Consider the following 23,589-nt stretch of genomic DNA (forward strand, 5'->3'; position numbering starts at 1 on the left):
GAAGCACTCTCAAAAATACGCGTGCCTTTCCCGTCCCCTGGCTGACCCAGGGGAAGAAAAGTCCTCTGAGAGCCATGACTTGTTCATCTTGGTTCTTTTAGAGACACAGCGAGGGGACTCCAACCACAGTCTCCCTCGTTTCCACTAATTGGGCCACACACACCCCACTTGACTGGCATCAGTTGATCCCCTATAGAATGTAAGCCCGCAAGGGTAGGGCCCTCTTCCCTCTGTACTAGTCTGTCTACTGTAACTTGTATATGTATTTTGTATGTAACCCCCTTCTCATGTACAGCACCATGGAATTAATGGTGCTCTATAAATAAATAATAATAATAATAATAATCCCCCTTTTCAAAATGAAAAAGATGCTTTGCATGAAGCACTCTCAAAAATACGCGTGCCTTTCCCGTCCCCTGGCTGACCCAGGGGAAGAAAAGTCCTCTGAGAGCCATGTCCACATTGTCAGTGGACAGACATGTGTGCTTATCTGCCAGCAGACCCCCAGCAGCACTGAAGACAGGTTCCGAGAGAACGCTGGCTGCAGGACACGACAAGATCCCCAAGGCGTACGTGGCGAGCTCAGGCAATTTATCAAGATTGGAAGCCTAAAATGAGCAGGGCTCAAGTTGCACAATAATGGAATTGATGTTTCCTTGCATATACTCATATATCTGTGTGTCCTCCTCTTTTTCCTTGTCCTGCTCTTTTGTTTTCACATGAGTATATGTCCTTGTCACTTTCCCATGTGTTGTGAGTTGTTTGTCACCTTTTGGACACCTTTGAGGGTGTTTTCTAGGTGTTTTTCTGTGTTTGTGATTGCCTGCCATTGTTTCCTATGCAGTTCGAGTTCGGTTCGTCGAACGTTCGACGAACCGAACTCGAACGGGACCTCCGTTCGGCGAACCGACCTCGAGCCGAACCGGGACCGGTTCGCTCATCTCTACTCATCACTAGTAAACTTCCATTTAAGCAAAATCCCTTAGTAGGAATAAAACTGGTAAAATATGTAATAACTAGAGATGAGCGAACTGGTCCCGGTTCGGCTCGAGGCGGTTCGCCGAACGGATTTCCAGTTCGAGTTCAGTTCGTCGAACGTTCGACGAACCGATCTCGAAGGTATAGGCTATAATGGGAGGCAATCACAAACATATAAAAATGCATGATAAATGTACACAAACAGTTAATAAACATTGCCATAACACTTACCGGTCCCCGCGATCCCTTCTGCACTCTGTCTCCTGCCGCTATTCCATCCGATGATCGCTGAATCCTCCCGGCGACCGGCACTGCCAGCAGAGATGCAGGACCTATCGTGACGTCAAAATAGCCATGTGACCAGTCACGTGGCTATTATCTCATTGGCTACAGACTGGTCACATGACTATGACACGTCATGTAGGACCTGCGAGTGCATCTCTCCGGTACACGGTACACAAATGTGTATCGCCGTGTACCGGCGACATGCTCTACCACACGGTCGACTCCCCGTTCCGTTAGGGACCGGCTGACACAGCCGGTCATTAACGGAGATCACCGTTGCCATAGCAACGCAGTTAGCGGTGACGTCACCGCTAACCGCGGCTCCGAGAGCACCATTGCTATGGTAACGCGTCTGTCAGCGGTACCGCTGTTACCACTGACAGCCAGCACTGATCACTCACGGAGTGAAGGCTGCACGATTGTAGTGAGCATTGTAGTGAGGATGAGGTTCCCCAGCCCCAAGTGATGAGATGGTGAACCTCATCCTTCCTCACTACAATCGTCACTACTACTACACTAGAAAGAAGACAGAAGAGCAGGATCGTGGAGGGCTGACAGGGGGTAATAAAGATGGAGTCTCTAATGTGTCTGTGTATTTATTTCTATTAAAGTATTTTTTCTCTGTGTGGTGTTTTTTTTTAACCCTTTATTGGAGATTCTTAATGGCCGGGTCAAACGTGCCTGACATTAAGAATCTCTGGCTTAATACTGGCTAGTAAAACAAAGCCAGTATTAACTCATGATTACCCAACAAGCCACCCGGCTCCAGGGCTGTTGGAAGAGTTGGATACAGCGCCAGATGATGGCGCTTCTATGAGAGCGCCATTTTCTGGGACGGCTGCGGACTGAAATCCGCAGCAGAGGCGCCCAGAAACCTCGGGTTAGCCTGTGCTGCGGATTCCAATCCCCAGCTGCCTAGTTGTACCCGGCTGGACACAAAAATGGGGCGAAGCCCACGTCATTTGTTTTTTAATTATTTCATGAAATAAGTGAAATAATTAAAAAAAAACGGGTTTCCCTATATTTTTGGTTCCCAGCCGGGTACAAATAGGCAACTGGGGGTTGGAGGCAGCCCGTGGCTGCCTGCTGTACCTGGCAAGCATACAAAAATATGGCGAAGCCCACGTCATTTTTTTGGTGGGCAAAAAAATTCTGCATACAGTCCTGGATGGAGTATGCAGAAGTTTTTTGCCCCCTGAAAAAATTATGTGGGCTTCGCCATATTTTTGTATGCTAGCCAGGTACAGCAGGCAGGTACGGCTGCCCCCAACCCCCAGTTGCCTATTTGTACCCGACTGGGAACCATAAATAAAGGGAAGCCCTTTTTTTATTATTTCATGAATTTCACAACTAGGCAGCTGGGGATTGGAATCCGCAGCACAGGTTGGCCTGAGCTTTCTGGGCCCCACTGCTGCGAATTGCAGTCTGCAGCCGCCTCAGAAAATGGCATTTTCATAGAAGCGCCATCTTCTGGCGCTGTATCCAACTCTTCCAGCACCTGCCTGCTATACCTGGCTAGCATACAAAAATATGGCGAAGCTCACGTCCTTTTTTTGTAGTTTTTTGGCAAAAAAAATAAAAAATGCTTCCCTGGATTTTCCATTGCCATTGAAGGTAACATCAAGCAGTGGGGGTTAGCAGCCAGTAGCTGCTTGGATTACCCTTAGCTAGCAATACAAAAAATGCAGCAGGAGCCCATATATATTTTTATTAATTATTTATTTAAATAACTAAAAACAAAATGGGCTTCCCTGTATTTTGATTGCTGGACATCACAGTGCTGTAAAAATAAATCTTTAAAAAAATGACGTAGCGCTCCGCGGTATTTTTGATTCTCAGCGCAAATAAAGCAGACAGCTATGGGTTGCCACCCCCATCTGCCTGCCGTTACCTTGTTTGGCAATCAAAATACAGGGAAGCCCATTAATTTTTTCTATTTAAAAAATAGTTAAAAAAAAAAATGACGTTGGGTCCCCCCATTTTTGATAGCCAGCTAGGGTAAAGCAGATGGCTGTAGCCTGAAAACCACAGCTGGCAGCTTTACTATGGTTGGGGATCCAATGTGGAGGTTCCCTCAGACTCTTTTTTATAATTATTTTATAAATATTATTAATTACACAATAAAAGTAGGGTCCCCCCCAAATTGGATCACCAGCCAAGGTAAAGCGGACAGCTGTGGTCTGGTATTCTCAGGGTGGGAAGGTCCATAGTTATTGGGCCTTCACAGCCTAAAAATAGCAGGCCGCAGGCACCCCAGACGTGGCGCATCCACTAGATGCGCCAATCCTGGCGCTTCACCCCAGCTCATCCCGTGCCCTGGTGCAGTGGCAAACGGGGTAATAAATCGGGTTGATACTAGCTGTAAAGTCACCTGAGATCAAGCCCAGCAGTTTGTGATGTCATGGCGTCTATTAGATACCCAACATCATAAACTGTCAGTACTAACAAAAAAAAAAAAATCGACAAAAGAAATTTATTTGAAAAAACAGTCCCCAAAACATTTCCTCTTTCACCAATTTATTGTAAGAAAAAAAATAAAGGGGTCCCACGACGACTCTGGACCGTCTAGAATATGGGGGGGAGACACTCAGGGAACGTATCCCCCATTTTCTAGGAGTGCGGACCCTTCATGTGAGGAGTGTGGGTGCAATGAATCTGCACTCACTCTTCTCGGGTCCACAGCAGCAGAGTCCATGTCGTAATGGTTGCTACCAAAGCTGCAATGCCCTGCTCATGAGGTAAGGGCATGCCTAATCAGGAGAACTACTGTAGAGGAAGCTCTGCTCACTGGTATATAGGTGCTCAGAGGTAATAATAGATAAAATTAGTGCGTAACCTCGGCACTCTAAATCTCCCAGACTAAGTCAGTAAGTCACAACGGATAGTAATGCAAAATCACTCTTTATTGGTCCGTATTAAGAAAAACATTTTTTTTCATAAGCATATATGTTTTTGTCCAAAACAAGTTACAAATGACGTTTCGGCCTGAGCCTTCGTCAGATTGGACTTATCTGAATGTAATCATGAAAAATGACAATATTCAGTATCACATAAGAGTGAGAGAACAATAACATAAATCGAACAATGTAGAGGTACAATTGGGATGCAGCAAAAAAATTGCAACACAGCAAGAAATGAAACACATGATACAAATGTCATAATACAGTACAAGGACAATATAGTAATGACAAATATGGGGTCAGAGTAGGCTTAGACAGCTCTGGTACGAAAGAGATGTCAATCATAAAGTAACATGTGCAGTAGGTGTAGAGCTACAGTATGCATGGCAGAGCTAATGGGTAGACCGACCATAGAAAAAGTAGAGAAAAAGTGGAGAAAAAATGTAGAAAAAGTGGAGAAAAAGTGGAGAAAAAGTGGAGAAAAAGTGGAGAAAAAGTGGAAAAAACAATGGAGAAAACAATGGAGAAAACAATGGAGAAAAAATGGAGAAAAAGTGGAGAAAAAATGGAGAAAAAGTGGAGAAAAAGTGGAGAAAAAGTGGAGAAAAAGTGGAAAAAAATGGAGAAAAAAGTGGAGAAAAAGTGGAGAAAAAGTGGAGAAAAAGTGGAGAAAAAGTGGAGAAAAAAATGGAGAAAAAGTGGAGCACCATTTGGTGCCTTTCATGTGGCACTAAGGGGTGCTTAGCTTTGTATTTAGCCAAAAAAATGAAAACAAAAATGACGTAGGATTCCCCCTAGTTTTGTAGCCATCTAGGGTAAAGCAGACGGCTGCAGACCACAGCTGGCAACCTCACCTTGGCTGGTAATCCAAAACTGAGGGCACCCCACGCTGTTATTTTAAATTAAATAAATAATTTAAAAAAAAAAACACGTAGGGGTCCCCCCAAAATTGGATCACCAGCCAAGGTAAAGCAGACAGCTGGGGTCTGATATTCTCAGACTAGGGAGGTCCATGGTTATTGGACTCTCCCCAGCCTAAAAATAGCAGGCCGCAGCCGCCCCAGAAGTGGCGCATCCATTAGATGCGCCAATCCTGGTGCTTCGCCCCAGCTCATCCCGCGCCCTGATGCGGTGGCAAACGGGGTAATATATGGGGTTAATACCAGATGTGTAAGTCACCTGGCATCAAGCCCTGGGGTTGGTGAGGTCAGGCGTCTATCAGATACCCGACATCACCAACCCAGTCAGTAATAAAAAAAAATAGACGACAAACACATTTTTATTTGAAAAAACACTCCCCAAAACATTCCCTCTTTAACCAATTTATTAGAATGAAAAACAAATCCAGGTCTGCTGTAATCCAAGGGGTTGCCATGACGATCCACACTGTCCCAGTCAATGAAGAGCAGGATGTTCCCCATTGGCTGGGAGAGCAATGCAGTGACCTGAGCTAACATCAATGGGTCAGCCCAGGTCACTGCAGGGGATGACAAGTGCTGCTGTCAGCGAGGTACATTACCTGCACTGATCTCCAGCACACTGACAGCCCCTGTCACTGAGTTCAATGACCGGCGCCTTCACAGCAAGTCTCGCGAGAGGTCCGTGACGTCACCGCTAGTCAGTCTCGGGTCGGAAGCGAGAGGTGATGTGACAAGCGGCGGCCATGGAGGACAGTGACAGCGCTGAGGTCGGGATGGCGGGACTTCATCACCGCAGGTAAGCCGAGCGGGACCGTGTGTGTGTGTGTGTGTGTGTATGTGAGTGTGTGTGTGTATGTGAGTGTGTACATGCCGCGGGCAGGAGGGGGCGGAGCGAGCTGAGCGGGGAAGTGTGGGCTTCCTGCACGTAACTAGGATAAATATCGGGTTACTAACCAAAGCGCTTTGCTTGGATACCCGATGTTTATCTTGGTTACCAGCTTCTGGCAGGCTGCCAGCGATGGCTCCTGCACACTGTAGCTGTAAAAAGCCCTGCTTTTTGCTGCTAGAACCGTTCTCGAACGTTTCTAGAACTACCGAGCTTTTGCAAAAAAGCTCGAGTTCTAGTTCGATCTAGAACACCCCCAAAAATCACTCGAGCCCCGAACTGGAGAACCTCGAACCACGAACCGCGCTCAACTCTAGTAATAACAAATGTAAATGTTTCATTAACCAAAAATACTTTCCTTCAGCAATAAAAAGGCCCCGTCAGTCACAATTCTGCTCTGCTAGCCAATACACAGTAACTTTCCATCAGGTTTCATAGAGTAGTGGTCATCACGTCTGTTTAATACGCAGAAGGTCCTGCGTTCAATCCCCAGTAAAACCAATCTGTTCTTGCTGTTGAAATAATACCCAATTAAACTACGATATATGAAGTTCTTGGCTTTGTTGCCGAATGATGGGATGTTTTGGCTTCCATCACCAACAGAGCTACGAATTTCTTTTTTTTTTCCCTGGCGGTCAAAACTCGTCTCTAATTGCCATTACTTTGCAGGCTTTCAAAGGTTTCATAGTGTAGTGGAAATCACGCGCAGAAGGCCTAGGTTCAATCCTCAGTGAAACCCATGTGTTCTTGGTGTTGAAATAATATCCCATCAACCTGCAATCTATAAAGTTCTTGGCTTTGTTGCCGAATAACAGGATGTTTTAGCTTTAATCAACAACAGAGCTACGAATTTGTTTTGTTTTCCCTGGCGGTCAAAACTCGTCTCTAATTGCCATTACTTTGCAGGATTTCAAAGGTTTCATAGTGTAGTTTTCATCACGTCTGCTTCACACGCAGAAGGTCCTGGGTTCAATCCCCAGTAAAAACAAGCCGTTTTCGCTGTTGAATTAATATGCTATACACCTGTAATATATGAAATTCTTGGTTTTGTTGCCACTGATAATATATTTTGGCTTCCATCACCAAAAGAACTACGATTTTGGGTTTCTTTTTTATTGACCATTTTAGCAGAAAACATAATCCCATATTATAAAAATCCTGTTTGTTTCAAAAAATATAGTTCCCATAAATACAAAAGCAAAAGACCAAACTATGGAGAAAAAAGTAACACATTCAATATAAACTTCAATTTAAGCAAAATCCCTTTGTAGGAATAAAACTGGTAAAATATGTAATACAAATTGTAAATGTTTCATTAACCAAAAATACTTTCCTTCAGCAATAAAAAGGCCCCGTCAGTCACAATTCTGCTCTGCTAGCCAATACACAGTAACTTTTCATCAGGTTTCACAGTGTAGTGGTCATCACGCCTGCTTAACACGCAGAAGGTCCTGGGTTCAATCCCCAGTGAAACCAATCTGTTCTTAGTGTTGAAATAATACGCTATCCAACTACAATATATGAAGTTCTCGGCTTTGTTGCCGAATGATGGGATGTTTTGGCTTCCATCACAAACATAACTACAAATTATTTTTTTTTTTCCCCTGGCGGTCAAAACTCGTCTCTAAATGCCATTACTTTGCAGGATTTCACAGCTTTCATAGTGGAGTGGTCATCACGTCTACTTCACACACAGAAGGTACTGGGTTCAATCCCCAGTAAAAACAAGCTGTTTTTGCTGTTGAAGTATTTTGCTATCAACCTGTTATATATATGTTTTTTTTCCCCTGGCGGTCAAAACTCGTCTCTAATTGCCATTACTTTGCAGGCTTTCAAAGGTTTCATAGTGTAGTGGTCATCACATCTGCTTCACACGCAGAATGTTCTGGGTTCAATCCCCAATGAAACCAATCTGTTTTTGGTGTTGAAGTAATTTCCTATCGACTTGTAATATGTGAAATTCTTGGTTTCGTTGCCAAATGACAATACATTTTGGCTTCCATCACAAAGAGAACTACGATTTTGGGTTTCTTTTTTATTGACCATTTTAGCAGAAAACATAATCCCATATTCTAAAAATCCTATTTGTTTCAAAAAATATAGTTCCCATAAATACAAAAGCAAAAGACCAAACTATGGAGAAAAAAGTAACACATTCAATATAAACTTCAATTTAAGCAAAATCCCTTTGTAGGAATAAAACTGGTAAAATATGTAATAATAATTGTAAATGTTTCATTTACCAAAAATACTTTCCTTCAGCAATAAAAAGGCCCCGTCAGTCACAATTCTGCTCTGCTAGCCAATACACAGTAACTTATCGTCAGGTTTCATAGTGTAGTGGTCATCACGTCTGCTTAACACGCAGAAGGTCCTGGGTTCAATCCCCAGTGAAACCAATCTGTTCTTAGTGTTGAAATAATACGCTATCCAACTGCAATATATGAAGTTCTGCTTAACACGCAGAAGGTACTGCGTTCAATCCTCAGTAAAACCAATCTGTTCTTGGTGTTGAAATAATACTCAATTAAACTACAATATATGAAGTTCTTGGCTTTGTTGCCGAATGATGGGATGTTTTGGCTTCCATCCCCAACAGAGCTACGAATTTGTTTTTTTTTTCCCTGGCGGTCAAAACTCGTCTCTAATTGCCATTACTTTGCAGGCTTTCAAAGTTTTCATAGTGTAGTGGAAATCACGTCTGCTTTACACGCAGAAGGTCCTGGGTTCAATCCCCAGTGAAACCCATGTGTTCTTGGTGTTGAAATAATCCACTATCAACCTGCAGTATGTAAAGTTCTTGGCTTTGTTGCCGAATAACGGGATGTTTTAACTTCCATCACCAACAGAGCTACGAATTTGTTTTTTTTCCCCTGGCGGGCAAAACTCGTCTCTAATTGCCATTAGTTTGCAGATTTTCAAAGGTTTCATAGTGTAGTGGTCATCACGTCTGCTTTACTCGCAGAAGGTCCTGGGTTCAATCCCCAGTGAAACCAATCTGTTTTTGGTGTTGAAGTAATTTCCTATCGGCTTGTAATATGTGAAAGTCTTGGTTTCGTTGCCAAATGACAATACATTTTGGCTTCCATCACAAAGAGAACTACGATTTTGGGTTTCTTTTTTATTGACCATTTTAGCAGAAAACATAATCCCATATTATAAAAATCCTATTTGTTTCAAAATATATAGTTCCCATAAATACAACAGCAAACGACTAAACTATGTAGAAAAAAGTAACACAATCAATGTAAACTTCCTTTTAAGCAAAATCCCTTTGTAGGAATAAAATTGGTAAAATATGTAATAAAAATTGTAAATGTTTCATTAACCAAAAATACTTTCCTTCAGCAATAAAAAGGCCCCGTCAGTCACAATTCTGCTCTGCTAGCCAATACACAGTAACTTATCGTCAGGTTTCATAGTGTAGTGGTCATCACATCTGCTTAACACGCAGAAGGTCCTGGGTTCAATCCCCAATGAAACCAATCTGTTCTTAGTGTTGAAATAATACGCTATCCAACTACAATATATGAAGTTCTCGGCTTTGTTGCCGTATGACGGGATGTCTTGGCTTCCATCACAAACAGAACTACAAATTATTATTTTTTTCCCCTGGCGGTCAAAACTCGTCTCTAAATGCCATTACTTTGCAGGATTTCACAAGTTTCATAGTGGAGTCGTCATCACGTCTACTTCACACGCAGAAGGTCCTGGGTTCAATCCCCTGTAAAATCAAGCCGTTTTCGCTGTTGAAGTAATTTGCTATCAACCTGTAACATATGAAATTCTTTGTTTTGTTGCCAACTGATAATATATTTTGGCTTTTATTACCAAGAGAACTACGATTTTGGGTTTCTTTTTTATTGACCATTTTAGCAGAAAACATAATCCCATATTATAAAAATCCTGTTTGTTTCAAAATATATAGTTCCTTTAAAAACAAAAGCAAACAACTAAACTATGTGGAAAAAAGTAACACATTCAATGTAAACTTCCTTTTAAGCAAAATCCCTTTGTAGGAATAAAACTGGTAAAATATGTAATAAAAATTGTAAATGTTTCATTAACGAAAAATACTTTCTTCAGCAATAAAATGGCCCCGTCAGTCACAATTATGCTCTGCTAGCCAATACACAGTAACGTTCCATCAGGTTTCATAGAGTAGTGGTCATCACGTCTGCTTAACGTGCAGAAGGTCCTGCGTTCAATCCCCAGTAAAACCAATCTGTTCTTGGTGTTGAAATAATACTCAATTAAACTACAATATATGAAGTTCTTGGCTTTGTTGCCGAATGATGGGAAGTATTTTGATATCAACCTGTAACATATGAAATTCTTTCCTTTGTTGCCAACTGATAATATATTTTGGATTCCATCACCAAGAGAACTACGATTTTGGGTTTCTTTTTTATTGACCATTTTAGCAGAAAACATAATCCCATATTATAAAAATCCTATTTGATTCAAAATATATAGTTCCCATAAATGCAAAAGCAAAAGACCAAACTATGGAGAAAAAAGTAACACATTCAATATAAACTTCAATTTAAGCAAAATCCCTTTGTAGGAATAAAACTGGTAAAATATGTAATAAAAAATGTAAATGTTTCATTAACAAAAAATACTTTCTTCAGCAATAAAAAGGCCCCGTCAGTCACAATTCTGCTCTGCTAGCCAATACACAGTAACTTTCCATCAGGTTTCATAGAGTAGTGGTCATCACGTCTGCTTAACGCGCAGAAGGTCCTGCGTTCAATTCCCAGTAAAACCAATCTGTTCTTGGTGTTGAAATAATACTCAATTAATCTACAATATATGAGGTTCTTGGCTTTGTTGCCGAATAACGGGATGTTTTAGCTTCCAGCACCAACAGAGCTACGAATTTGTTTTTTTTTCCCCTGGCGGTCAAAACTCGTCTCTAAATGCCATTACTTTGCAGGATTTCACAGGTTTCATAGTGGAGTCGTCATCACGTCTACTTCACACGCAGAAGGTCCTGTGTTCAATCCCCAGTAAAAACAAGCCGTTTTCGCTGTTGAAGTAATTTGCTATCAACCTGTAACATATGAAATTCTTTGTTTTGTTGCCAACTGATAATATATTTTGGCTTTTATCACCAAGAGAACTACGATTTTGGGTTTCTTTTTTATTGACCATTTTAGCAGAAAACATAATCCCATATTCTAAAAATCCTATTTGTTTCAAAAAATATAGTTCCCATAAATACAAAAGCAAAAGACCAAACTATGGAGAAAAAAGTAACACATTCAATATAAACTTCAATTTAAGCAAAATCCCTTTGTAGGAATAAAACTGGTAAAATATGTAATAATAATTGTAAATGTTTCATTTACCAAAAATACTTTCCTTCAGCAATAAAAAGGCCCCGTCAGTCACAATTCTGCTCTGCTAGCCAATACACAGTAACTTATCGTCAGGTTTCATAGTGTAGTGGTCATCACGTCTGCTTAACACGCAGAAGGTCCTGGGTTCAATCCCCAGTGAAACCAATCTGTTCTTAGTGTTGAAATAATACGCTATCCAACTACAATATATGAAGTTCTGCTTAACACGCAGAAGGTACTGCGTTCAATCCTCAGTAAAACCAATCTGTTCTTGGTGTTGAAATAATACTCAATTAAACTACAATATATGAAGTTCTTGGCTTTGTTGCCGAATGATGGGATGTTTTGGCTTCCATCCCCAACAGAGCTACGAATTTGTTTTTTTTTTCCCTGGCGGTCAAAACTCGTCTCTAATTGCCATTACTTTGCAGGCTTTCAAAGTTTTCATAGTGTAGTGGAAATCACGTCTGCTTTACACGCAGAAGGTCCTGGGTTCAATCCCCAGTGAAACCCATGTGTTCTTGGTGTTGAAATAATCCCCTATCAACCTGCAGTATATAAAGTTCTTGGCTTTGTTGCCGAATAACGGGATGTTTTAGCTTCCATCACCAACAGAGCTACGAATTTGTTTTTTTTTCCCCTGGCTGTCAAAACTCGTCTCTAATTGCCATTACTTTGCAGATTTTCAAAGGTATCATAGTGTAGTGGTCATCACGTCTGCTTCACACGCAGAAGGTCCTGGGTTCAATCCCCAGTGAAACCAATCTGTTTTTGGTGTTGAAGTAATTTCCTATCGACTTGTAATATGTGAAATTCTTGGTTTCGTTGCCAAATGACAATACATTTTGGCTTCCATCTCAAAGAGAACTACGATTTTGGGTTTCTTTTTTATTGACCATTTTAGCAGAAAACATAATCCCATATTATAAAAATCCTATTTGTTTCAAAATATATAGTTCCCATAAATACAACAGCAAACGACTAAACTATGTAGAAAAAAGTAACACAATCAATGTAAACTTCAATTTAAGCAAAATCCCTTTGTAGGAATAAAACTGGTAAAATATGTAATAATAATTGTAAATGTTTCATTAACCAAAAATACTTTCCTTCAGCAATAAAAAGGCCCCGTCAGTCACAATTCTGCTCTGCTAGCCAATACACAGTAACTTATCGTCAGGTTTCATAGTGTAGTGGTAATCACGTCTGCTTAACACGCAGAAGGTCCTTGGTTCAATCCCCAGTGAAACCAATCTGTTCTTAGTGTTGAATTAATATGCTATCCAGCTACAATATATGAAGTTCTCGGCTTTGTTGCCGTATGACGGGATGTTTTGGCTTCCATCACAAACAGAACTACAAATTATTATTTTTTTTCCCCTGGTGGTCAAAACTCGTCTCTAAATGCCATTACTTTGCAGGAGTTCACAAGTTTCATAGTGGAGTCGTCTTCACGTCTACTTCACAAGCAGAAGGTCCTGAGTTCAATCCCCAGTAAAAACAAGCCGTTTTCGCTGTTGAAGAAATTTGCTATCAACCTGTAACATATGAAATTCTTTGTTTTGTTGCCAACTGATAATATATTTTGGCTTTTATTACCAAGAGAACTACGATTTTGGGTTTCTTTTTTATTGACCATTTTAGCAGAAAACATAATCCCATATTATAAAAATCCTGTTTGTTTCAAAATATATAGTTCCTTTAAATACAAAAGCAAACAACTAAACTATGTGGAAAAAAGTAACACATTCAATGTAAACTTCCTTTTAAGCAAAATCCCTTTGTAGGAATAAAATTGGTAAAATATGTAATAAAAATTGTAAATGTTTCATTAACCAAAAATACTTTCCTTCAGCAATAAAAAGGCCCCGTCAGTCACAATTCTGCTCTGCTAGCCAATACACAGTAACTTATCGTCAGGTTTCATAGTGTAGTGGTCATCACATCTGCTTAACACGCAGAAGGTCCTGGGTTCAATCCCCAGTGAAACCAATCTGTTCTTAGTGTTGAAATAATACGCTATCCAACTACAATATATGAAGTTCTCGGCTTTGTTGCCGTATGACGGGATGTCTTGGCTTCCATCACAAACAGAACTACAAATTATTATTTTTTTCCCCTGGCGGTCAAAACTCGTCTCTAAATGCCATTACTTTGCAGGATTTCACAAGTTTCATAGTGGAGTCGTCATCACGTCTACTTCACACGCAGAAGGTCCTGGGTTCAATCCCCAGTAAAAACAAGCTGTTTTCGCTGTTGAAGTAATTTGCTATCAACCTGTAACATATGAAATTCTTTGTTTTGTTGCCAACTGATAATATATTTTGGCTTTTATTACCAAGAGAACTACGATTTTGGGTTTCTTTTTTATTGACCATTTTAGCAGAAAACATAATCCCATATTATAAAAATCCTGTTTGTTTCAAAATATATAGTTCCTTTAAATACAAAAGCAAACAACTAAACTATGTGGAAAAAAGTAACACATTCAATGTAAACTTCCTTTTAAGCAAAATCCCTTTGTAGGAATAAAACTGGTAAAATATGTAATAAAAATTGTAAATGTTTCATTAACGAAAAATACTTTCTTCAGCAATAAAATGGCCCCGTCAGTCACAATTCTGCTCTGCTAGCCAATACACAGTAACTTTCCATCAGGTTTCATAGAGTAGTGGTCATCACGTCTGCTTAACGCGCAGAAGGTCCTGCGTTCAATCCCCAGTAAAACCAATCTGTTCTTGGTGTTGAAATAATACTCAATTAAACTACAATATATGAAGTTCTTGGCTTTGTTGCCGAATGATGGGAAGTATTTTGATATCAACCTGTAACATATGAAATTCTTTCCTTTGTTGCCAACTGATAATATATTTTGGATTCCATCACCAAGAGAACTACGATTTTGGGTTTCTTTTTTATTGACCATTTTAGCAGAAAACATAATCCCATATTATAAAAATCCTATTTGATTCAAAATATATAGTTCCCATAAATGCAAAAGCAAAAGACCAAACTATGGAGAAAAAAGTAACACATTCAATATAAACTTCAATTTAAGCAAAATCCCTTTGTAGGAATAAAACTGGTAAAATATGTAATAAAAAATGTAAATGTTTCATTAACAAAAAATACTTTCTTCAGCAATAAAAAGGCCCCGTCAGTCACAATTCTGCTCTGCTAGCCAATACACAGTAACTTTCCATCAGGTTTCATAGAGTAGTGGTCATCACGTCTGCTTAACGCGCAGAAGGTCCTGCGTTCAATCCCCAGTAAAACCAATCTGTTCTTGGTGTTGAAATAATACTCAATTAAACTACAATATATGAAGTTCTTGGCTTTGTTGCCGAATGATGGGATGTTTTGGCTTCCATCCCGAACAGAGCTACGAATTTGTTTTTTTTTTCCCTGGCGGTCAAAACTCGTCTCTAATTGCCATTACTTTGCAGGCTTTCAAAGGTTTCATAGTGTAGTGGAAATCACGTCTGCTTTACACGCAGAAGGGCCTGGGTTCAATCCCCAGTGAAACCCATGTGTTCTTGGTGTTGAAATAATCCCCTATCAACCTGCAGTATATTAATTTCTTGGCTTTGTTGCCGAATAACGGGATGTTTTAGCTTCCATCACCAACAGAGCTACGAATTTGTTTTTTTTCCCCTGGCAGTCAAAACTCGTCTCTAATTGCCATTACTTTGCAGAATTACAAAGGTATCATAGTGTAGTGGTCATCACGTCTGCTTCACACGCAGAAGGTCCTGGTTTCAATCCCCAGTGAATCCAATCTGTTTTTGGTGTTGAAGTAATTTCCTATCGACTTGTAATATGTGAAATTCTTGGTTTCGTTGCCAAATGACAATACATTTTGGCTTCCATCACAAAGAAAACTACGATTTTGGGTTTCAATTTAAGCAAAATCCCTTTGTAGGAATAAAACTGGTAAAATATGTAATAATAATTGTAAATGTTTCATTAACCAAAAATACTTTCCCTCAGCAATAAAAAGGCCCTGTCAGTCACAATTCTGCTCTACCAGCCAATACACAGTAAATTTTCGTCAGGTTTCACAGTGTAGTGGTCATCACATCTGCTTAACACGCAGAAGGTCCTGGGTTCAATCCCCAGTGAAACAAATCTGTTCTTAGTGTTGAAATAATACGCTATCCAACTACAATATATGAAGTTCTTGGCTTTGTTGCCGTATGACGGGATGTCTTGGCTTCCATCACAAACAGAACTACAGATTATTATTTTTTTCCCCTGGCGGTCAAAACTCGTCTCTAAATGCCATTACTTTGCAGGATTTCACAGGTTTCATAGTGGAGTCGTCATCACGTCTACTTCACACGCAGAAGGTTCTGGGTTCAATCCCCAGTAAAAACAAGCCGTTTTCGCTGTTGAAGTAATTTGCTATCAACCTGTAACATATGGAATTCTTTATTTTGTTGCCAACTGATAATATATTTTGGCTTTTATTACCAAGAGAACTACGATTTTGGGTTTCTTTTTTATTGACCATCAGGTTTCATAGAGTAGTGGTCATCACGTCTGCTTAACGCGCAGAAGGTCCTGCGTTCAATCCCCAGTAAAACCAATCTGTTCTTGGTGTTGAAATAATACTCAATTAAACTACAATATATGAAGTTCTTGGCTTTGTTGCCGAATGATTGGAAGTAATTTGATATCAACCTGTAACATATGAAATTCTTTCCTTTGTTGCCAACTGATAATATATTTTGGCTTCCATCACCAAGAGAACTACGATTTTGGGTTTCTTTTTTATTGACCATTTTATCAGAAAACATAATCCCATATTTTAAAAATCCTGTTTGCTTCAAAATATATAGTTCCTATAAATACAAAATCAAACAACTAAACTATGTGGAAAAAAGTAACACATTCAATGTAAACTTCCTTTTAAGCAAAATCCCTTTGTAGGAATAAAATTGGTAAAATATGTAATAAAAATTGTAAATGTTTCATTAACCAAAAATACTTTCCTTCAGCAACAAAAAGGCCCCGTCAGTCACAATTCTGCTCTGCTAGCCAATACACAGTAACTTTCCATCAGGTTTCATAGAGTAGTGGTCATCACGTCTGCTTAACACGCAGAAGCTCCTGCGTTCAATCCCCAGTAAAACCAATCTGTTCTTGGTGTTGAAATAATACTCAATTAAACTACAATATATGAAGTTCTTGGCTTTGTTGCCGAATAACGGGATGTTTTAGCTTCCATCACCAACAGAGCTACGAATTTGTTTTTTTTCCCCTAGCGGTCAAAACTCGTCTCTAATTGCCATTATTTTGCAGGATTTCAAAGGTTTCATAGTGTAGTGGTCATCACGTCTGCTTCACACGCAGAAAGTCCTGGGTTCTATCCCCAGTGAAACCAATCTGTTTTTGGTGTTGAAGTAATTTCCTATCGACTTGTAATATGTGAAATTCTTGGTTTCGTTGCCAAATGACAATACATTTTGGCTTTCATCACAAAGAGAACTACGATTTTGGGTTTCTTTTTATTGACCATTTTAGCAGAAAACATAATCCCATATTATAAAAATCCTATTTGTTTCAAAATATATAGTTCCCATAAATACAAAAGCAAAAGACCAAACTATGGAGAAAAAAGTAACACATTCAATATAAACTTCAATTTAAGCAAAATCCCTTTGTAGGAATAAAACTGGTAAAATATGTAATAATAATTGTAAATGTTTCATTAACCAAAAATACTTTCCTTCAGCAATAAAAAGGCCCCGTCAGTCACAATTCTGCTCTGCTAGCCAATACACAGTAACTTTTTGTCAGGTTTCATAATGTAGTGGTCATCACTAGAGTTGAGCGCGGTTCACGGTTCGAGGTTCTCCAGTTCTAGGCTCGAGTGATTTTTGGGGGTGTTCTAGATAGAACTAGAACTCGAGCTTTTTGCTAAAATTCAATAGTTCTAGAAACGTTCGAGAACGGTTCTAGCAGCAAAAAGCAGGGCTTTTTACAGCTACAGTGTGCAGGAGCCATCGCTGGCAGCCTGCCACAAGCTGGTAACCAAGATAAACATCGGGTATCCAACCAAAGCGCTTTGGTTAGTAACCCGATGTTTATCCTAGTTACGTGCAGGAAGCCCACACTTCCCCGCTCAGCTCGCTCCGCCCCCTCCTGCCCGCGGCATGTACACACACACACACACACACACACACACACACGGTCCCGCTCGGCTTACCTGCGGTGATGAAGTCCCGCCATCCCGACCTCAGCGCTGTCACTGTCCTCCATGGCCGCCGCTTGTCACATCACCTCTCGCTTCCGACCCGAGACTGACTAGCGGTGACGTCACGGGCCTCTCGCGAGACTTGGTGTGAAGGATCCGGTCATTGAACTTAGTGACAGGGGCTGTCAGCAGTGCTGGAGATCAGCGCAGGTAATGTACCTCGCTGACAGCAGCACTTGTCATGCCCTGCAGTGACCTGGGCTGACCCATTGATGTTAGCTCAGGTCACTGCATTGCTCTCCCAGCCAATGGGGAACATCCTGCTCTTCATTGACTGGGACAGTGTGGATCGTCATGGCAACCCCTAGGATTACACCAGACCTGGATTTGTTTTTCATTCTAATAAATTGGTTAAAGAGGGAATGTTTTGGGGAGTGTTTTTTCAAATAAAAATGTGTTTGTCGTCTATTTTTTTTTATTACTGACTGGGTTGGTGATGTCGGGTATCTGATAGACGCCTGACCTCACCAACCCAAGGGCTTGATGCCAGGTGACATTACACATCTGGTATTAACCCCATATATTACCCCGTTTGCCACCGCACCAGGGCGCGGGATGAGCTGGGGCGAAGCACCAGGATTGGCGCATCTAATGGATGCGCCACTTCTGGGGCGGCTGCGGCCTGCTATTTTTAGGCTGGGGAGAGTCCAATAACCATGGACCTCCCTAGTCTGAGAATATCAGGCCCCAGCTGTCTGCTTTACCTTGGCTGGTGATCCAATTTTGGGGGGACCCCTACGTGTTTTTTTTTTAAATTATTTATTTAATTTAAAATAACTGCGTGGGGTGCCCTCAGTTTTGGATTACCAGCCAAGGTGAGGTTGCCAGCTGTGGTCTGCAGGCTGCAGCCGTCTGCTTTACCCTAGCTGGCTACAAAACTAGGGGGAATCCTACGTCATTTTTCTTTTCATTTTTTTGGCTAAATACAAAGCTAAGCACCCCTTAGTGCCACATGAAAGGCACCAAAGGGTGCTCCACTTTTTCTCCATTTTTTCTCCACTTTTTCTCCACTTTTTCTCCACTTTTTCTTCATTTTTTTCTCCATTTTTTCTCCACTTATTCTCCATTTATTCTCCACTTATTCTCCACTTTTTCTCCACTTTTCCTTCACTTTTTCTCCACTTTTTATCCATTTGTTCTCCACTTATTCTCCATTTTTTCTCCACTTATTCTCCACTTTTTCTCCACTTTTTCTCCACTTTTTTATCCATTTTTTCTCCACTTATTCTCCACTTTTTCTCCACTTTTCCTTCACTTTTTCTCCACTTTTTATCCATTTTGTCCTCCACTTTTTCTCCACTTTTTCTCCACTTTTTCTTCATTTTTTTCTCCATTTTTGCTCCACTTATTCTCCACTTATTCTCCACTTATTCTCCACTTTTTCTCCACTTTTCCTTCACTTTTTCTCCACTTTTTATCCATTTTTTCTCCACTTTTTCTCCACTTTTTCTCCATTTTTTCTCCACTTTTTCTCCACTTTTTCTCCATTTTTTCTCCACTTTTTCTCCACTTTTTCTCCACTTTTTCTCCATTTTTTTCTCCACTTATTCTCCACTTTTTCTCCATTTTTTCTCCACTTTTTCTTCATTTTTTCTCCATTTTTTCTCCACTTATTCTCCATTTTTTCTCCACTTATTCTCCACTTCTTCTCCAATTTTTTATCCATTTTTTCTCCACTTATTCTCCACTTTTTCTCCACTTTTCCTTCACTTTTTCTCCACTTTTTATCCATTTTTTCACCACTTATTCTCCACTTTTTCTCCACTTTTTCTTCATTTTTTTCTCCATTTTTTCTCCACTTATTTACTATTTTTTCTCCACTTATTCTCCACTTTTTCTCCACTTTTTCTCCACTTTTTCTACATTTTTTCTCCACTTTTTCTCCACTTTTTATCCACTTTTTCTCCACTTTTTCTCCACTTTTTCTTCACTTTTTATCCATTTTTTCTCCACTTTTTCTCCACTTTTTCTCCATTTTTTTCTCCATTTTTTCTCCACTTTTTCTTCATTTTTTTCTCCATTTTTTCTCCACTTATTCTCCATTTTTTCTCCACTTATTCTCCACTTTTTCTCCACTTTTTTATCCATTTTTTCTCCACTTATTCTCCACTTTTTCTCCACTTTTCCTTCACTTTTTCTCCACTTGTTATCCATTTTTTCTCCACTTTTTCTCCACTTTTTCTTCATTTTTTTCTCCATTTTTTCTCCACTTATTCTCCACTTATTCTCCACTTATTCTCCACTTTTTCTCCACTTTTTCTTCATTTTTTTTCTCCATTTTTTCTCCACTTATTCTCCATTTTTTCTCCACTTATTCTCCACTTTTTCTCCACTTTTTCTCCACTTTTTATCCACTTTCTCTCCACTTTTTCTACATTTTTTTCTACATTTTTTCTCCACTTATTCTCCACTTATTCTCCACTTATTCTCCACTTTTTCTCCACTTTTTCTCCACTTTTTCTACATTTTTTCTCCACTTTTTCTCCACTTTTTCTACATTTTTTCTCCACTTTCTCTCCACTTTTTCTACATTTTTTCTCCACTTTTTCTTCATTTTTTTCTCCACTTTTTCTACATTTTTTTCTACATTTTTTCTCCACTTATTCTCCACTTTTTCTCCACTTTTTCTCCACTTTTTCTCCACTTTTTCTCCATTTTTTCTCCATTTTTTCTCCACTTTTTCTCCATTTTTTCTCCACTTATTCTCCACTTTTTCTCCACTTTTTCTCCACTTTTTCTACATTTTTTCTCCATTTTTTCTCCACTTTTTCTCCACTTTTTCTCCACTTTTTCTCCACTTTTTCTCCACTTTTTCTACATTTTTTCTCCACTTTTTCTCCACTTTTTCTACATTTTTTCTCCACTTTTTCTCTACTTTTTCTACATTTTTTCTCCACTTTTTCTTTATTTTTTTCTCCACTTTTTCTACATTTTTTTCTCCATTTTTTCTCCACTTATTCTCCACTTATTCTCCACTTATTCCCCACTTTTTCTCCACTTTTTCTCAACTTTTTCTACATTTTTTCTCCACTTTTTCTCCACTTTTTCTACATTTTTTCTCCACTTTTTCTCCACTTTTTCTACATTTTTTCTCCACTTTTTCTTCATTTTTTTCTCCACTTTTTCTACATTTTTTTCTCCATTTTTTCTCCACTTATTCTTTACTTTTTCTCCACTTTTTCTACATTTTTTCTCCATTTTTTCTCCACTTTTTCTCCACTTTTTATCCACTTTTTCTCCACTTTTTCTCCACTTTTTCTTCATTTTTTTCTCCATTTTTTTTCCACTTATTCTCCATTTTTTCTCCACTTTTCCTTCACTTTTTCTCCACTTTTTATCCATTTTTTCTCCACTTTTTCTCCACTTTTTCTCCACTTTTTCTACATTTTTTCTCCACTTTTTCTCTACTTTTTCTATGGTCGGTCTACCCATTAGCTCTGCCATGCATACTGTAGCTCTACACCTACTGCACATGTTACTTTATGATTGACATCTCTTTCGTACCAGAGCTGTCTAAGCCTACTCTGACCCCATATTTGTCATTACTATATTGTCCTTGTACTGTATTATGACATTTGTATCATGTGTTTCATTTCTTGCTGTGTTGCAATTTTTTTGCTGCATCCCAATTGTACCTCTACATTGTTCGAGTTTATGTTATTGTTCTCTCACTCTTATGTGATACTGAATATTGTCATTTTTCATGATTACATGCAGATAAGTCCAATCTGACGAAGGCTCAGGCCGAAACGTCATTTGTAACTTGTTTTGGACAAAAACATATATGCTTATGAAAAAAAATGTTTTTCTTAATACGGACCAATAAAGAGTGATTTTGCATTACTATCCGTTGTGACTTACTGACTTAGTCTGGGAGATTTAGAGTGCCGAGGTTACTCACTAATTTTATCTATTATTACCTCTGAGCACCTATATACCAGTGAGCAGTGCTTCCTCTACAGTAGTTCTCCTGATTAGGCATTAGCCTTACCTCATGAGCAGGGCATTGCAGCTTTGGTAGCAACCATTACGACATGGACTCTGCTGCTGTGGACCCGAGAAGAGTGAGTGCAGATTCATTGCACCCACACTCCTCACATGAAGGGTCCGCACTCCTAGAAAATGGGGGATACGTTCCCTGAGTGTCTCCCCCCCATATTCTAGACGGTCCAGAGTTGTCGTGGGACCCCTTTATTTTTTTTCTTACAATAAATTGGTGAGAGAGGAAATGTTTTGGGGACTATTTTTTCAAATAAATTTCTTTTGTCGATTTTTTTTTTTGTTAGTACTGACAGTTTATGATGTTTGGTATCTAATAGACGCCATGACATCACAAACTGCTGGGCTTGATCTCAGGTGACTTTACAGCTAGTATCAACCCGATTTATTACCCCGTTTGCCACTGCACCAGGGCACGGGATGAGCTGGGGTGAAGCGCCAGGATTGGCGCATCTAGTGGATGCGCCACGTCTGGGGTGCCTGCGGCCTGCTATTTTTAGGCTGTGAAGGCCCAATAACTATGGACCTTCCCACCCTGAGAATACCAGACCACAGCTGTCCGCTTTACCTTGGCTGGTGATCCAATTTGGGGGGGACCCTACTTTTATTGTGTAATTATTAATATTTATAAAATAATTATAAAAAAGAGCCTGAGGGGACCTCCACATTGGATCCCCAACCACGGTAAAGCTGCCAGCTGTGGTTTTCAGGCTACAGCCGTCTGCTTTACCCTAGCTGGCTATCAAAAATGGGGGGGCCCAACGTCATTTTTTTTTTAACTATTTTTTAAATAGAAAAAATTAATGGGCTTCCCTGTATTTTGATTGCCAACCAAGGTAACAGCAGGCAGATGGGGGTGGCATCCCGTAGCTGTCTGCTTTATCTGCGCTGAGAATCAAAAATACCGCGGAGCGCTACGTCATTTTTTTAAAGATTTATTTTTACAGCACTGTGATGTCCAGCAATCAAAATACAGGGAAGCCCATTTTGTTTTTAGTTATTTAAATAAATAATTAAAAAAAAATATATATGGGCTCCCGCTGCATTTTTTGTATTGCTAGCTAAGGGTAATCCAAGCAGCTACTGGCTGCTAACCCCCACTGCTTGGTGTTACCTTCACTGGCAATGGAAAATCCAGGGAAGCATTTTTTATTTTTTTTGCCAAAAAACTACAAAAAAATGACGTGGGCTTCGCCATATTTTTGTATGCTAGCCAGGTACAGCAGGCAGCCACGGGCTGCCTCCAACCCCCAGTTGCCTATTTGTACCCAGCTGGGAACCAAAAATATAGGGAAACCCGTTTTTTTTTAATTATTTCACTTATTTCATGAAATAATTAAAAAACAAAATGACGTGGGCTTCGCCCCATTTTTGTGTCCAGCCGGGTACAACTAGGCAGCTGGGGATTGGAATCCGCAGCACAGGCTAACCCGAGGTTTCCGGGCGCCTCTGCTGCGGATTTCAGTCCGCAGCCGTCCCAGAAAATGGCGCTCTCATAGAAGCGCCATCATCTGGCGCTGTATCCAACTGTTCCAACAGCCCTGGAGCTGGGTGGCTTGTTGGGTAATCATGAGTTAATACTGGCTTTGTTTTACTAGCCAGTATTAAGCCAGAGATTCTTAATGTCAGGCACGTTTGACCCGGCCATTAAGAATCTCCAATAAAGGGTTAAAAAAAAACACCACACAGAGAAAAAATACTTTAATAGAAATAAATACACAGACACATTAGAGACTCCATCTTTATTACCCCCTGTCACCCCTCCACGATCCTGCTCTTCTGTCTTCTTTCTAGTGTAGTAGTAGTGACGATTGTAGTAAGGAAGGATGAGGTTCACCAGCTCATCACTTGGGGCTGGGGAACCTCATCCTCACTACAATGCTCACTACAATCGTGCAGCCTTCACTCCGTGAGTGATCAGTGCTGGCTGTCAGCGGTAACAGCGGTAACGCTGACAGCGCGTTACCATAGCAATGGTGCTCTCGGAGCCGCGGTTAGCGGTGACGTCACCGCTAAC

General features: G+C 40.0%; 5 non-coding genes across 5 annotated transcripts; all 5 read left to right on the top strand.

Moving 5' to 3' along the window:
• The first annotated feature begins 8,295 nt into the window (after window positions 1–8,295).
• TRNAV-AAC (transfer RNA valine (anticodon AAC)) lies at window positions 8,296–8,368 on the top strand. The gene has a single exon. It is a non-coding gene; the product is annotated as a tRNA-Val (tRNA).
• Window positions 8,369–8,892: 524 nt separating this feature from the next.
• TRNAV-UAC (transfer RNA valine (anticodon UAC)) lies at window positions 8,893–8,965 on the top strand. Its single transcript has one exon. It is a non-coding gene; the product is annotated as a tRNA-Val (tRNA).
• A 2,441-nt stretch (window positions 8,966–11,406) lies between these two features.
• Window positions 11,407–11,479, top strand: TRNAV-AAC (transfer RNA valine (anticodon AAC)). Its single transcript has one exon. It is a non-coding gene; the product is annotated as a tRNA-Val (tRNA).
• Window positions 11,480–13,233: 1,754 nt separating this feature from the next.
• TRNAV-AAC (transfer RNA valine (anticodon AAC)) lies at window positions 13,234–13,306 on the top strand. The gene has a single exon. It is a non-coding gene; the product is annotated as a tRNA-Val (tRNA).
• Window positions 13,307–14,769: 1,463 nt separating this feature from the next.
• Window positions 14,770–14,842, top strand: TRNAV-UAC (transfer RNA valine (anticodon UAC)). Its single transcript has one exon. It is a non-coding gene; the product is annotated as a tRNA-Val (tRNA).
• Window positions 14,843–23,589: the final 8,747 nt, after the last annotated feature.

Source organism: Anomaloglossus baeobatrachus, chromosome 2 (assembly GCF_048569485.1).
Source record: "Anomaloglossus baeobatrachus isolate aAnoBae1 chromosome 2, aAnoBae1.hap1, whole genome shotgun sequence".
Taxonomy (NCBI): domain Eukaryota; kingdom Metazoa; phylum Chordata; class Amphibia; order Anura; family Aromobatidae; genus Anomaloglossus; species Anomaloglossus baeobatrachus.